General features: G+C 34.9%; 1 protein-coding gene across 2 annotated transcripts in view; it reads left to right on the top strand.

Moving 5' to 3' along the window:
- Positions 1-13974, top strand: part of kcna4 (potassium voltage-gated channel, shaker-related subfamily, member 4) — a 61886-nt gene extending 47912 nt beyond the window's left edge. For both annotated transcript variants that reach the window (XM_087261347.1, XM_087261346.1), the window contains exon 3: positions 13444-13974. The gene's annotated coding sequence lies outside the window, so the exon portion shown is untranslated. The remainder of the gene's footprint in view (positions 1-13443) is intronic.
- Positions 13975-15507: the final 1533 nt, after the last annotated feature.

Genomic DNA, 15507 nt, shown 5'->3' with positions numbered 1-15507 from the left:
AAAAAAAACATACAACTACACTTGAAATATATTTTTGCTGCTGGTTCAAATTACTTATGTAAAATGAGCTGAAACAAAAAATTCTTTAAGTTTTTTTTTTTGGGGGGGGGAAAACTTAATTGTTTTATGTTCAACTTAAAGTTGAATAAAGCTTTAGGTTAACTTAATCAATTTGCATTGTGACAACATGAAGGGATTGTGTGGAACCCAGCATTTTTTCCATTATTCATTCACTCATTTTCATTTTGGCTTAGTCCCTTTATTAATCAGGGGTCGCCACAGCAAAATGAACCACTAACTTATTCAGCATATGTTTTGCACAGCAGATGCCCTTCCAGACACAACCCAACACTGGGAAACACTCTTGCATTCACACACATACACTAGGGCCAATTTTGCTCAGTCAATTCCCCTATATACTGTATGTTTTTGGACTGTGGGGGGAAAAAGGAGCACCCGGAGGAAACCCACACAAACACGGGGAGAACATGCAAACTCCACACAGAAATGGCAACTGACCCAGCTAGGTTTTAAACCAGTGACCTTCTTGCTGTGAGGCGATCATGCTACCCACTGTGCCATCATGACACCCCCCCCCCCGCCCCCCCCCCCCAATGTAATATAAAATATAAAATAATAATTATGTGAAAGAATGTGCTGTGAACTGTGCATTTCTTACTTAGAAATTCCTAGTTTAGATACACTGATTTGTGAAGTACCACTTTGTCAAGCTTTCTAGTTCCCAGCATGCTTTGCTTCAGTAGAAGATGAAATTGAGTGTTAATTTATGCGTTTTTGCACATTATTAATATGGGGGAGATCTGTGGGTGTTTAATGTTCTGTTATGATTGGATTTTAAAGTGTTTCTGACTGTATTTTAGTGGATTTTACCACTGTGTTGAAGGTATGGAGTGCGTGGTAAGGATAGGTCTGTACAGGTTAACAATATATGCAGCTTTTTGCAGTGCTAGTTTCTATGTTGGTTGTGTTCATGTGTGCTATTGCTGGCTGAATGATTTCACTGATGATTTAATTTCAATTACTTGAGTAACAGGTACTTGATCTTTGTAAGGTAATTGGTTTTCATGGTTTCAACAAATAAACCAGATCAATTTTAAATACAGGTAAAAAATATGTAAATACAACCGATTTGTAGCAAATGCTGCATTAGTTAGTTGGTTTGAACACACACCAAGTATACCAACTTAGTTGATGAAACTAAAAAGTCTTTTATATTTACTTTTCAAGTTACTTGGTTTGCATCTAAGATTAGCTATTAGTTATATACCTCAAAGTGCACCTATTTTAACCACTTTCAAGATTTAATATAAGCCTTTTGTGTCTTCAGAATGTATCTGTAAAGTTTAAGCTCTAAATACCCATCAGATTATTTATTATACCTTTTTAAATCTAGGAAATTTGAGCTGTTATAACATTGTAGCTGTTTTTGCTGCCTGTGTCTTTAATGTGATTGAGCTGGTTCTTCCCGCCCACCGTTCTCACGTGAATGTCAGAGCCATAGCCTTCACGTACACAAACAGCAGTGATAGACAAGAATGAAGCAGATCTCCCGTACTACAGTAAGAACTTTTCCAAATGTTATTTGATATATTTGTTGTGGATTTAATTAAAGCCTTTCTGCAATGATGAGTCACACACAATGTTTTTATAAAATTCGCTCGCATGCACACACGTTTAGCTTTGTACTGCTTTTGCACTGCAAATAGGACAGGATACACGGTAATATACACTACTGTTTGGACATCCGTTATGTTAATGTACAAAAAAACCCTGATTTAACACCCACAAACCAGGATTAAAGTGTCTTCTTTTATAATTGTATTGACACTAAGCGGCTGTGGTAATGAATTACATAGCAATTTTACTGTCCTTATTACAAACATACACTGTTTTAAAACGTTTTAAACTTGTAAAACTCATTCTTGATCACATTTGATGATGATCACAGAGAGCTGAACAGATCTTTTAATCCTTTGCGCAGGTCCTGTGTTGTGGACATGATTATATGCATTACTACGCAGGCATGTCAATACATGGCTGTCAAACAATTTGGTGGGTGTGGAAACTATACTACTACTTCAAGTCGGATTGTTGGCCACAAAATTTGGATCTTATTTAAACGACAGGAAACTAAAAAAAGAGACTTATTGTCTTTATATCACCACAGTATGACAGTAGACACACAACACATACACACAGTTCTGTCCAAACAGCTTACAAAGATGATTTTCATCATAGGTGCCCTTGGAAAATGTTTTGAAAGTATTTGTATAATAATAACAAGTCTAATTTAGTTTTTCATACGTTATTTTGATCAAAGGATTCTAGAAAAAATGATAGTTATTTACCAAAATAATAAAAAGAAATAGAAGAAGTTTGATGGTGTAAATTCCTAATAAATAAATGCTTTAAATAAATATAAAACAGTTAATAAATATGGTTATACTGTATTTTTTTATGTACTATGTATTTTTTGTGGTTTAGTTCATTAGATATAAAGTGAGTTGAATTCAAAACACCAACCAGTTTAACGAATAAAGATTAAACAACATAAATATGTCTTACTCAGGTATTTGAAGTGACGTCCAGTGCCAGGAGAGAACGTTTAAATAACTGAAGCTTGATGATTTGATTGAAACATCCCTTTACGGAGAAATTAGTCAGACAGTGATGTCCTTATTTGGACATGCAACTCTCAAGTGTTTATGTAAATTTCATGCACACATCTGTTTGTACATTTGATCATTTTGCAGCTAGAGGGAGAGTGTACAATTAAATCTGTTAGACTTTATCCATTTTTACTATTCCCCTAATTTAAATCTATTAATAAACACTGCCTCAGAGCAACACCACTGACAAGCCGGTTTTAACGTCATTCTGAACATTGCCCTTTTTAGTCACCATGCAGCTACAAGAAAGTGTTTGTTAACACTGCCAGAAGCATCAGCTAAAAATGGAGTTTAATAACCCTGTACAAGCTAAAACGTCCATACACTGTCACAAAATTGGTTGCTCATCCACTTGGGGAATGCACTTATTTCATTTTCCTGAAATGATGTGGCTTTTAAAAATGATCTAATAGCAAATAAATGCTAATTTAATAACAGCAACATTCACTTTGATTTGTACTTTAATTGTCACCCAGTAGAAGAGATGTAAAAGGTGATTCTCGGCTAACCTGTTTTTAATCATTTATTTATTCAATTTTTCATTCACTTCTTTTTTAGCTAAATGTTTGTTCTTTTTAATTTCAGCAGCGAAATGTGCTTGTCATTTCAAGTATATGTGTGCTCCAGTCTCATTTTTACCTCAGAAAATGTGCAGCAATTTTCAAGGTCACGCTTCATTGTGCAGCAGAATTAGAGAAAGGCTTTGAAAAACTTAATAGAAAGTTTTGTCACATTACATGTTACACAGTGTACAATCAGTGTACATGTTTATCTACAAATGTTTTTACACGTGTCATTTTTCCTCCATGTTGTCAATCCACTTAGTTCAGGTGTTTCATATGTTTGTGATGGACTATTCATTCATTTCTTTTCTTTCGGTCCATTTATTAATCTGGGGACGCCACAGCGGAATGAACCATCAACTTATCCAGCATGTGTTTTACATAGCGGATGCCCTTCCAGCCGCAACCCAGAACTGGAAAATAGTTATGTTTGAGTGAAAAGTTATTATTTTTTTTGTTCTGCAAACTACTGATGATTTCTTGTAGATTTAAAATAAACATGATGTCATGTGGAGCAGTGGTTCTCAAAGTAGGGGTCGGGGCCCCCTAAGGGGTCACGGGACAATGAAGGAGGGTTGCCTGGTGATTTACAACAATCTATTTATTTCTATTAAACCATCAGAATTACCATATTTTTATCCATAACCAACTGAAAACAAAAATTAAGCAAAAGTTACTTCTATAAAGGAACAAAGCTTCAGTTGGTATCATAAAAGCAAAAGTTTGATTTTAGCTTATTGTGAGAAGCTAACTCTGTAAATTAACATGTAAATTACAACTTTAAAAAAAACACAAACAAAACAGATACTGGCATCAGCTCAGATAAAATGAGTTGAAGATTATTGGGCAAAAAACTATTTTGTGCATCCCTGATACTGTACAGTAGGGCTGCACAATATATCGTTTCAGCATTGATATCGCGATGTGATCATTCGCAATAGTCACATCGCAGGATATATGCAATGTTGAGTTTGTATAATAATTCATCATTTGCATGTTTTTGATGCCTGCAATTGTACAATGATTTTAAAAGCATTCAGGTATGAGGAATTGTACCATTTTTGACTTTAACCACGATTAATTTTATTGAATTATTCTTATTATTCAGTTACTGTACTTGAATACTGTTAGACTCGGAAAATGATAAAACTACTTATCTTTTTCTTGTCTGCATTTATAGGGGGCCCCCAAAAAGTTTATAGATTGTTTATTAGATTTTATGGTGATGCACTCCCATTGCAGAACCATCCCAATCAATCTACCATTATCAATTCTTTCCAAATAAAGATTAAGTCATATGGTGAAATTGTATTCATACCGCAATATATATGGCAAAATAAAAAACATTCCAATGTAAAATTTTTCCAATATCGTGCAGCCCTACTATATAATTATTAGAGGTGTGTACCTACACTGGTCTCACGGTTCGGTTTGGTTACGATTATCATGCCATCGATTTGGTTCAATTCAATAACTTGGTGCATTTCGGTTCATTGACAATGCTTTCCATATACAATTTTATATTTTACTTCATAGCACAGCAATTCCTGTATTAAAATGTATAAATATATTTATATACTATTTGTTATACAATTTTGTCCTTTAATACAAGCATACAGATATATGAACTTTATTATACCTTTAAAAACTCAAGTACATGCACATAACAACCTTTATCATGTTTATCAAATAAACAAATATCATTATCTCGTTGGCTTTCTGAGTCTTGTCTAGAGAGTTCTCACACCCCTATGAGTGGTCACACGCTCAACAGAAAGGGCTGTGATTGGCTATAACACTCTGGCAATGTTCAACGATGATTGACACTGGTAGATGACTGTAGTGATCGCAGCTGATCCGTGATAGATGCGGTGGAGAAAACTCGCTTTGCAGACATGCTCGTGTCTGGATTCTGAAGTATCGCTGTATCAGCCGAGAGGGGAGGAAAAGTTACCTCACGAGAGCAGGTCAAAGATCCACAGTGAGAGCGAGAAATTGGAGTTTACTTTCAGTTTCTCCATAACAGTGAAATAGGGGCTTTAGCTGTAACTTCAATGTCATTGATAGACTGTCCAGCAAACCCGCACGCAGTGAAATGTGCTCAGTTGTCTGCGGTTTTAAAGAGTTGGAGTGTTTTAATTACTCAGGCTTGCATCCCTCACCAAAGTATTCTACGGCAACATAGCTCATATGTGATAAATGACGTCACTACGTAATAACCAGATATGATCTATTACTGAACCGATACCAAATTGTCTGTGTCTGCATCACAGTTAAGTCCTGTTAATTTCTTAAACATTTAAGTTTATTTATTAAAACCTTTTTTTGTTGATTTCTTTGGAATAACTACCTGTATTTATAAGTAAATCAAGAAATAAAACTATAGAAAATATATGTTGAATAACACACACACACACACACACACACACACACACAAACACACACACACACACACACACACACACACACACACACAAACACACACACACACACACACACACACACACACACACATTTATTTATATTAATTGTCATGCAAGATGACAACTTTTTATCTAAATGTTTGTTCTCCACATTTTTTTAGTGTGTGCCATTATAGGTGTATGTGTGATCTAGTCCCAGAAAATGTGCAGTAATATTGAAAGTCACGCTTCATTGTGCAACCGAATTAGCGGAAGGCTTTTAGGAGCTTAATACAAAGTCTGTTACATTACAGGTTACACACTGTTTAAGTTTATCTAGTGACACTTACACATGTCATATTTCCCCCTCCGACTGTCAAGCCACTTAATTCCGATTTATCAGATTAGAAATGTTTGTGATGGATGAATCAAGAAAACGATATCTAATTGTAAATGCTTTGCTGTCAATCTCAAGGCTGTTCTGCAAGACAACTAAACTTCCTCTGATTAAAAAACGATAATTGGTCGACAGACCGTAGCGACTCGTGTTGCCGTCTTGATTGTCACGCAGATGAACCACGGCTTTTGTAAGCGATCAATTCCCTTGATCAGAGTCATTGGCTACAGAAGGAGGCATTTGTTGTAGAACGTGGTTGTGTTTGTGGCTTGTTTTGAGGGGGTGGAGGACGTCTTTGCTTTAATGATGTTCCAGAGCCTCCGCCCCCGTGAGCGGGATGCCGCTAATTCGCACTGACGGTCTGTCATAGAGTCAGATGACTCAGAGGCACATCAGCCACATGTGCATCTATTGTGCACCCCCACCCCCCCAATAACATCCCCCAAAATCAGAACGCCAAGGGTTCTAGCGACACACTCTGTCACATACTTACTACATGCTCTGCCTGCTACAGGGATGGCAGCCAAGAGACAGAGAAAGAGGGACAAAAGAGAGAGAGAGAGAGAGAGAGAGAGAGAGAGAGAGATGGAAAACGAGAAAAAAAAATAACAACAGTGATGTAGGCATTCAGGCAAACCAAAGAGAGATGCATTGCTCAGGGCTCAAGATAGATCTGCGGTGATAGATGATGTGGATTTCTGCTCTGGACATTTTGTTTTTGACTGAATGCGTCTGATGATTTTGTAGTATAGTATATTTTTTGGTTGAATAAGCCGGAGGGCTCTCTTGTGTTAAAATTGGTGTTATGGGCAGATTTATATTTGTGATATGCAAGATTGCTGTTGTTTCTGAGTATCATCATGGCTGTTGTTGATATTGGCTCCGCTGCTGTTCAGATCAACAGTGCAGAACTGTTTTTATGCAGTAGTTCAGTGAACAAAGTAATATTGAGTAACTTTGGTTTTATATACAATAATGTCAGTTACTATACATTGCTTTGCAAAAGCTCTACAAAAAACGTATAGCCTAAATTTCCAATTAGTGAGAAAGCTTTAGGGGTTCCACTCCGGACATCACTAAACTCATATACTGTGTTTCAATAAATGGGTTGAGTTGAGCTGAGTGGGTTGAGTTATTTGTGTAACAGATATAGTAAGAGTATTATGCATTAATAGTATTATGTTGGGCAAGTTACTTGGAAAATGTAGTGAGCTATTAGTTACTCTACTTAAAATGTAGCTTAACTACACTAAAAGCTTCCCTCTGAACAAATTTGCAGACTAAGCTAAAAAGCTTTTTTTCCTCTTTTAAATCGAAGCAACTACAATCCAAGTCAGTTCTGTCTTAGTGATAAAAAAACTGCCTATATATACGGTTGAAGTCAGAATTATTAGCCCCCCTTTTTGTTTTTTAAACATTTCCCAACTGATGTTTAACAGAGCAAGGACATTTTCACAGCATGTCTGATATTTTTTATTTTGGAGAAAGTCTTATTTAATTTATTTCGGCTAAAATTAAAATTTTTAAGAACCATTTTAAGGTCAAAATTAATAACCACTTAAGCTATGTTTTTTTAGTAGTCTACAGAACCATCATTATACAATAACTTGCCTATAATTACTTTAACCTGCCTAGTTAACCTAAATAACCTAGTTAAGCCTTTAAATGTCACTTTATAGAAGTGTCTTGAAAAATATCTAGTCAAATATTATTTACTGTCATCATGGTAATGATAAAATAAATCAGTTATTAGAAATTAGTTATTAAAACTGTTATGTTTACGCTTCGTTAAACAAAAAATTGGGGAAAAAATAAACAGGGGGGTGAGTGTATAGTATTGCTTAAATACAATATAGTATTTGAAATATTTTAAATACTGTATTTACATTAAATCAATTAATTATTTAATGATCAGTGGTTAGTAAATGTACCTTGTGTGATTCGCAACTGAAAAGCTATTTGATTTAGAAAGCAGCAACGCTGCTGTCTCGCTACTGAGAAGTTTAGTTACGCTTGTAGCGTCACTACTTGTTGCTGCCCAACACTGTGCCATTTTGAATTCAACCAGAGACAATTCCTTGTTGAATGAATACATGACTGAATGAATCGACCAATGATTTATTCCTAACTTGTAGCTGATTATTGCTGTCATTAACAATCTTCACTACAAATCAACAGGTTCAAACAAACAAAGAAAAAATACATAAATAAGATCCCAGAGCTGTTGGTTGTACATCAATGCTTTTGAAAAACTACTTAATCAAACTGACAGATGTCTAATGTGTGTGATTAATAATTAGACATATCATTATTTAATTTTGATTTCGAAAAGTAGAGTGACTTTCATTATTGTAAATACGACAACATTTTCATAATTACTCTGAAGCTAAATGTATTTGTTCTCTCTCTTTGTTTTAACTGTAGTCGTTGATCCAAGCCGTACAGTAAATGTGATCCTCGACAGAGTTGATGGGATTTGTGGTTCTTGTTGGATCCTTCTTCACAACATAAAAAACTGTGTGCAGGAGAGCTAAAATTAGCTACGGAATGAAATGTCTCAGAAAAAGGAAAATTGGACTCAATTACTGGAGAATTCCTTATTCAGTCATGTTTTGACCTCTCCTGCGCCAGGAAAATATGAACGTCGTTTAGAAGCAGAGGGAGGAAAAAAGAGTAGAGAAAGTCAGAGGCACAATGAGTATGTTAGTCAGGGGCTCTGAGGGGTTTGCTTGTTTCCAGTGGCAAGAATCAGCTCAGAGTATTAGTTTGATTAGACCATATGCATATTTTTATATGTTTGACTTCTCAGCACAGAAACAGATCTCACACATTTGATAGCTTGCCAGTCCAACAGTGAGCCAGTGTTTATTTATTACTTTAGTGTCTATTAGGAATTCAGCTGTATGAGAAGAATCAGGAAAACACACAGGCATTTCATGTGGCTTAGACATGTTTGCCTGCCCAAATTAATCAAGCTATGACACACACAATTACAGTAATTCATCACTCTGAACACACTTATTTTCAGTTTTACAGAGTTGTATTGAGATAATTAAAATCATTAAAATAGATTGTGTAAAAAAGACTTTTCAAACTTTTAATTTCAATTGTACAGCACTGATTTTTGAAAGAGCTTTTTTTTTTTTTTTTACAGTTTTGAAACATCTTCTGTTCTCCAAGCCTGCATTTATTTGATAAAAATATTAGTAATCATTATAATATTTTAAAATAATATCTTCTATAATTATTAGCAGTAGATTATTATATTGAGTATATTTTAAAACCTTGTTAATTTCTGTGAAGACAGAATATGCTTCATATGCATGGAGTAATGCAGTAATCATTTTGATATTTGTTGATTTAATTATCAGGGAACGTTTCGTATTTTTGATAATGTAGATGGCTGTGCTGGTCAAACTTGTATATATATATATATATATATATATATATATATATATATATATATATATATATATATATATATATATATATATATATTTTTTTTTTTTTTTTTTATAATATTAAAGTCCCTGCTGTCACTTTTGCTTAAGGTAATGCATCCTTGCTAATTTAAATTATTTTCTTTAAAAAGTAAAAGAAATCTTAGTGAACCAACACTTATATTTTAATAATTTCATTTTTATCAAATATAAATGTAAAACATGTTACAAAAAATAATAACATACTAGCCCAGCAGACACACAACGTCATAAGATGTTAATATTAGGTTAGATTTAGGTCGCCAGCATCTTATCTTGACGTCCAATAGTGACATGAAATGACGTTGATATATTGTTGATTTTAGGTTGTGTTGGAAAGTGATCAAAATCCAACGTCGATGCAACATCTTAAACCAACGTCATATTCACTTTCGCCCATTGGAGAAGTTTTGTTCTTTTTTTCCTAGCCACTGCTGCCACTGGCTTGCAAAGCTCGGGACTTTTAGAGCTGCGCATCGATGAATTACTCTTTAGTTTTTGGACTCTCAGCAATGAATATTAAAGCACATTGAACTGAATTGAGCTAATCTAAACTGAACTGAAACTCTGAAGACTGGACTGACATGGTTTTAAATCACTATAATCTTCTATGTGAAGCTGCTTTGACACAATCTACATTTTAAAAGCGCTATAAAAATTAAGATGGATTGAAATGAATATTGACGTCAAATACTGACATTTAATCGCCAAGTATGGCAACCAAAATACAATGTCTGATAGACGTCATAGTGGTAATGTCCACACAATGTCAAGCTGTAACGTCATTAGACGTTGATGTTTTGTTGTTTTTAGGATGTGATGGAAAGTAACCAAAATGCAACATCTGTCCAATGTTGGACGTTGCGTTCTGACGTAAACCCAATTTTTTCATTTCCAAACAAAATGCAACGTCCCACGACATTGTGCTACAATGTCAATCTGACATCATGTTGACGTCCTGGGCCTGCTGGGAGAGAGCTGATACCAAATGTGTGTCAAATTAACTTACTTATTCCGATATGCAGGATTGACTAAACTGTCAGATTTATTGGCAGAAAACTGTAAGTATCTTCAGGATCTTGTGTGCAAGAAATTCTCAGAAGCATACTTCTTGCAAAAGGGCCTGACAAAAGTTGCCATCCATTGGCAGGCAAAGGCTTTCGTTTCTGGATCAGTGTGACGGGTTGGCACTGCTCTGATGCAATCAGTCTACACTGGAGATTGGATTGTTCATCTGTTTTTTTGGCCAGCTGAAATCCTCTTAGAATGAGAAGAGCAGAAACGACCACCAGCATTTCAACCAGTGGCCTTTACTCTGCCACTGCTGGCACATTAGACATTACCGAAAGTAGCAGTGAAAATGGTCAGCTGGCTGTCTTGCAGGGACTAACGCTGTCTTAATCTGGCATTGTTTTACTCGGGGCTTGAAGGTTAAAATATGTTTTGTTTCAGAAAACTGGCAAATGTTCTGGCTGAATTCTGATGGTAATTCAAGATGTATTGTAAATCACTATAAATCACAAAGGGATAGTATAAACAAATTTAGTCTCACCGTCAGGTCATTCCAAACCTCAATGTCTTTCTTTCTTCTGTGAAGCTCAAAAGTAGATGTTAAGCAGTGTGATCTTTTTCCATAGCATCTTTTCCATGCAGTGAAAGTCAACGGGCTGTCATTCTGCCTGAAATCTTCTTTTGAGCTCCACGGAAGAAGAGAACATGCTTTCATTCTCAAAGGGGCTTTTTCTCAATCTTGTTTTGTTTTTGTGGGAAACAGTATGATTTTGGTTTGAATACCAATTGTAAATGCCAATCTGGATTTTTGAAGAGAAGAGAAAATCTATCTTTAAAGCTTGTGACTTACGTCAGCTTTTTAGAAGTTTTAAGTGCCAAAACTTGTCTTACACAACTACTGATAATCAAAGATAGCTAGTAAAAACAAGTAAAACTAACATATATATATACCTACTATTTATAAGCAAGCAAAAATCAAATCGATTTGTGCAATTGTAATTTCATTATGTGTTACAGCAGTGGGGAGATGCAATCATTGAAATCAGTAACTGGAGACTTGCTCTGATCGTGAGTTCAGTGAGTTGTTCATTTAAGAAAAGATGCAACGGATCAGTCCAATTCATGAACGAATCATGCAGTATGATTTGGGAATCAGTTTAAAAGGTTAACTGCAAAAGAGCTGGTTTACCAATTGCCATATATTCTTAGCACAGTAACACTGAATACACTTCTGCTGTCCAGGAGTGTGTTTCCCAAACAACATCATAACTTGTGGCTGAACTACAATAGTACATTGCATCATTTGGGAAAAGAACAATGTAGGGACGAGTGTTTCAGAGTAACAGTAGTTTCTCTGTTGTAAATCCATCTTTTAAACCACTTTAATCATAACGTAAAACAACCATAATGACGCTCTAAATGGGGTGGAGTAAAAACCTTATAAAATACCCAGAAATGTATTTGTGCTAAACTTTTACATGCACACATCTAAAAAAATATCCAATATTAGTTTTAGCAAAAACATGCATTTTTTTTTTCCATATTAATTGAAATATATGTACACGACATATATAGGGCCACTGGGTCCGTTACAAATATTTTTCTTGTTTGTTTTTCTCATTCTTTTCTTGTTTTGTTTTTGTGGGAAACAGTATAATTTTGGTTTGAATACCAATTGTAAATACCAATCTGGATTTTTTTACTCTGCAGATCTTGATGGTCAATTCCGATTTAGTGACTGTGTCCAATTTTTTTGATGACCTGCTTACATCATCTTTTAAAAGTGACTCGTATCCGATGGTCTGCATTTACGCAGCACACGGAAAAGGCACAATGACCAGGAAAAAAGAATGGGCGCTGACTAACAGCTAATAATTAAAGAGTGCTCTTTTCTCTATCCCTGTACGTAATCTGTTCGCAGCTTCTGACAAGCTGTTTTACTATAGTTTATGACAGAAAGGTTCCCATTTGGCCATCTTCTTTTGATATATAGACTTTTTGAAACCTTGAGGCATCTTAATGTAATGTCCATGGCGTGATTTATGCATGTGATGAATGCACTAGTTTTATATTAGATTATATTGCTTACGTGGCGGACAATGCGCTCTCGTTAACATGCTTAAATACCTGTGTTATATGACAATATAAAAGCTGTTTAAGTCCTCGTGTATGAGATTTGAGGTTTGGGACTCTGCTGAAGTCTGTTCTGAAAAGAAAGTGTCTGTCTTGACTTCATTCGCTACGGTTTTTAATGACACGCAACTCGCATTGACAGGTGAAAATCTGCAGACACGAGAACAGAGATCCGATTCATATTGGATAAATTACCACATATGAACAAGGCCTGAATCTGATTTGAGTAAATTGGAATCCATGTGATTTTTTTCCTGCTTAAACGTACATGGGCCATATCCGAGAAAAAAATTGAGTCACTTGAACAGTGCAGTGTAAATGCAGCCATTGATCTTCATAGTGTTATTTTTCTACTATGCATGTCAGTGGCTAACATTTAACATTCTTCCAAATATCTTCTTTTGTGTTCAATAGACAAAAAGAATCTCCTAAACGAGGGTGAATAAATAATGTCAGTTTTCATTTTTGGGTGAACTATCCCTGAAGTGGCACAGAAAATGCGTCTAAAGTGACATTTAAATCACCCGTAATGCCATTAAGATGTTTTTGTTGTCAAGTAATGGCAAAGATATAATTTTAATAGGATAAAATGGTCTGAGTTTGTGTGCCAAACAATCTTTGTACGCCTCTTGACACTGCTCTTCCCTGTCACTGTAAATATTGACATCACTCACAATTTAATTTGCTGCTCTGCCAAGTCATAAGAGTAAAGTCTGATGATGACAGAATATTTAAATAATAAAAGCTGTTGTTTTCTTTCTGTTGCAGTGTTGTAAGTCTTGCCTATGAGAGACTTTTCCGTCAGCCTTTGGACTCCTTCAGAGAGGAATGGCCATGATTGCCTGTCATCGGATGGCGAGTTGAACGGGACGGTCCCGTCACAGAAGGTGTCACTGAAGCCACTTGTGGACATCAGATTGAGAGTGGACACTGCAGCCTCTCCAATGAGCAGTAAGACAGGAAGTCCATCATCAAGCCAGGTGTCAAACTGTTTAAGACCCGCCCCAATAAATGCCTTAAAGACACAGTACATCTCTATGTAGAGGAACCTGCAGCAGGAGACTTCTTAAAAAAAAAAAAAAAAGCTTGACATGTTTTCATTTTCCTCTTTATGAGTGAATCAGTGTCTTGCAAGAACAGATGTGAATATTTTCTTATAATAGAGAAATGTTTGTTTGGGTGTAATATTGCCACTTGTTTTGTTTAGTTTCTTTCAATGTTTTTTTTGTTTTGTTTTGTTTTGTTTGTTCGGTGGTAGGCCTGATGAAAGCTGTTAAATATACGTGAAGGGAAAGTCTACTGTCTGTCGGTGGCAGCCTCTTCCATCTAGTTTTTTCTCTTTTCATTTCCTAAACCAAAAGACTGCCAGCTGGAATGGAGAAATTCAGCGGCAGCGCTCAATGATGTCAGTCTGGACGGGTCACACTTTTACTGTATGAATGCAGGGTCAAATCACATACCCCTAAGATACATTGCTTTCACTCAAATCTCCAACAATCAAACTGCTTTTAGATTAGAGTATGTACATTTCATTAAAACCTTAAAGGTCTTTAAGGATAGTATTCTCCAAAAATTAGAAAATTCTGTCAATATTTGCTTTTCCAAACATGTATGACTTTCTGTCTTTTGCAAAGTGTTTTGTTTTTATGCCCAGTTTATAAACCAACTGATGGCTTGATCAGACTGCAGTGGAATTGATCTCATTCAGATCAATCTAAATTAAAGTTTAATTTAGTTGAAATGGATGGCTTGGACCTTGAATAATACAATCAACATGAACAAATAAGCATAGAAATGCTTGAATTCAATTATTTTCTCATACATGCATGCACGTTTATTAAAATTTCATCTCTTATGAACTGTCTAGTGGTAGAGAAAATATATCTTTAAAGCTCAAGATTTACCTCAGCTTTTTAAAAGTTTTAAGTGCCAAAACTTGTCTTACATAAACTAACATACACCTACCTACTATTTATAAGAAAGTAAAAATCAAATCTATTTTTAAAATTGTAATTTCAGTATGTGTTACAGCAATGGGGAGATGCTTAGACAAAAATATTTTAACATTGTTTATTTAAAAAAAATTTTGCCCAAAATAAAAGCTTAAGATAACTGGAGACTTGCTCTGACTGTGAGTTCGGGGAGTTGGTCATTTGAGAAAAGATGCAACGGATCAGTCCAATTCATGAACGAATCATTTATTATGATTTGAGAAGCAGTTCAGCTTGTTTACCAATTGCCATAATTGTTCTTAAGCACATTAACAGTGAATACACTTTGCTGTCCAGGGGTGCGTTTCCCAAACAACGACATAACTTGTGGCTGAACTACAATAGTATGGTGCATTGTTTGGGAAAAGAACAATGTAGTAACAAGTGTTTCTCTGTTGCAGATCCATCGTTTAAATTATTATAACATTAATTATAACGTAAAACAACCATAATGACGCTCTAAATGGGGGAGTAAAAACCTTATAAAATCCCCAGAACTTTTTGTGCAAATTGTTTTACATGTACAGATTTTTTAAAAATATCCATATTAATTTAAATATATGTACACGACACATATAGGGCCAATGTTTTTCTTTACAAATATTATTATGAATATTCCATATTCTATTCTAAAACATGAAACCACTTACCACATGAAAAGCCAACACATATTCTATATAGAACCATTAACATATAAATCATCACGTTAATGGTTTTAATTTATAGTAGGCTATTTACAAAAAAATAAAAGTATAATAAATAAAAAATAGACTACTTAATAAAAGTATAATAAAAAACAATAGACTATAGACTACTTAAAAATGATATATATATATAAGTA

This window comes from Danio rerio, chromosome 7 (genome assembly GCF_052040795.2).
Source record: "Danio rerio strain M-AB ecotype USA chromosome 7, GRCz13ab, whole genome shotgun sequence".
Classification (NCBI taxonomy): Eukaryota; Metazoa; Chordata; class Actinopteri; order Cypriniformes; family Danionidae; genus Danio; species Danio rerio.
This window is presented reverse-complemented; position numbering and strand designations above follow the sequence as displayed.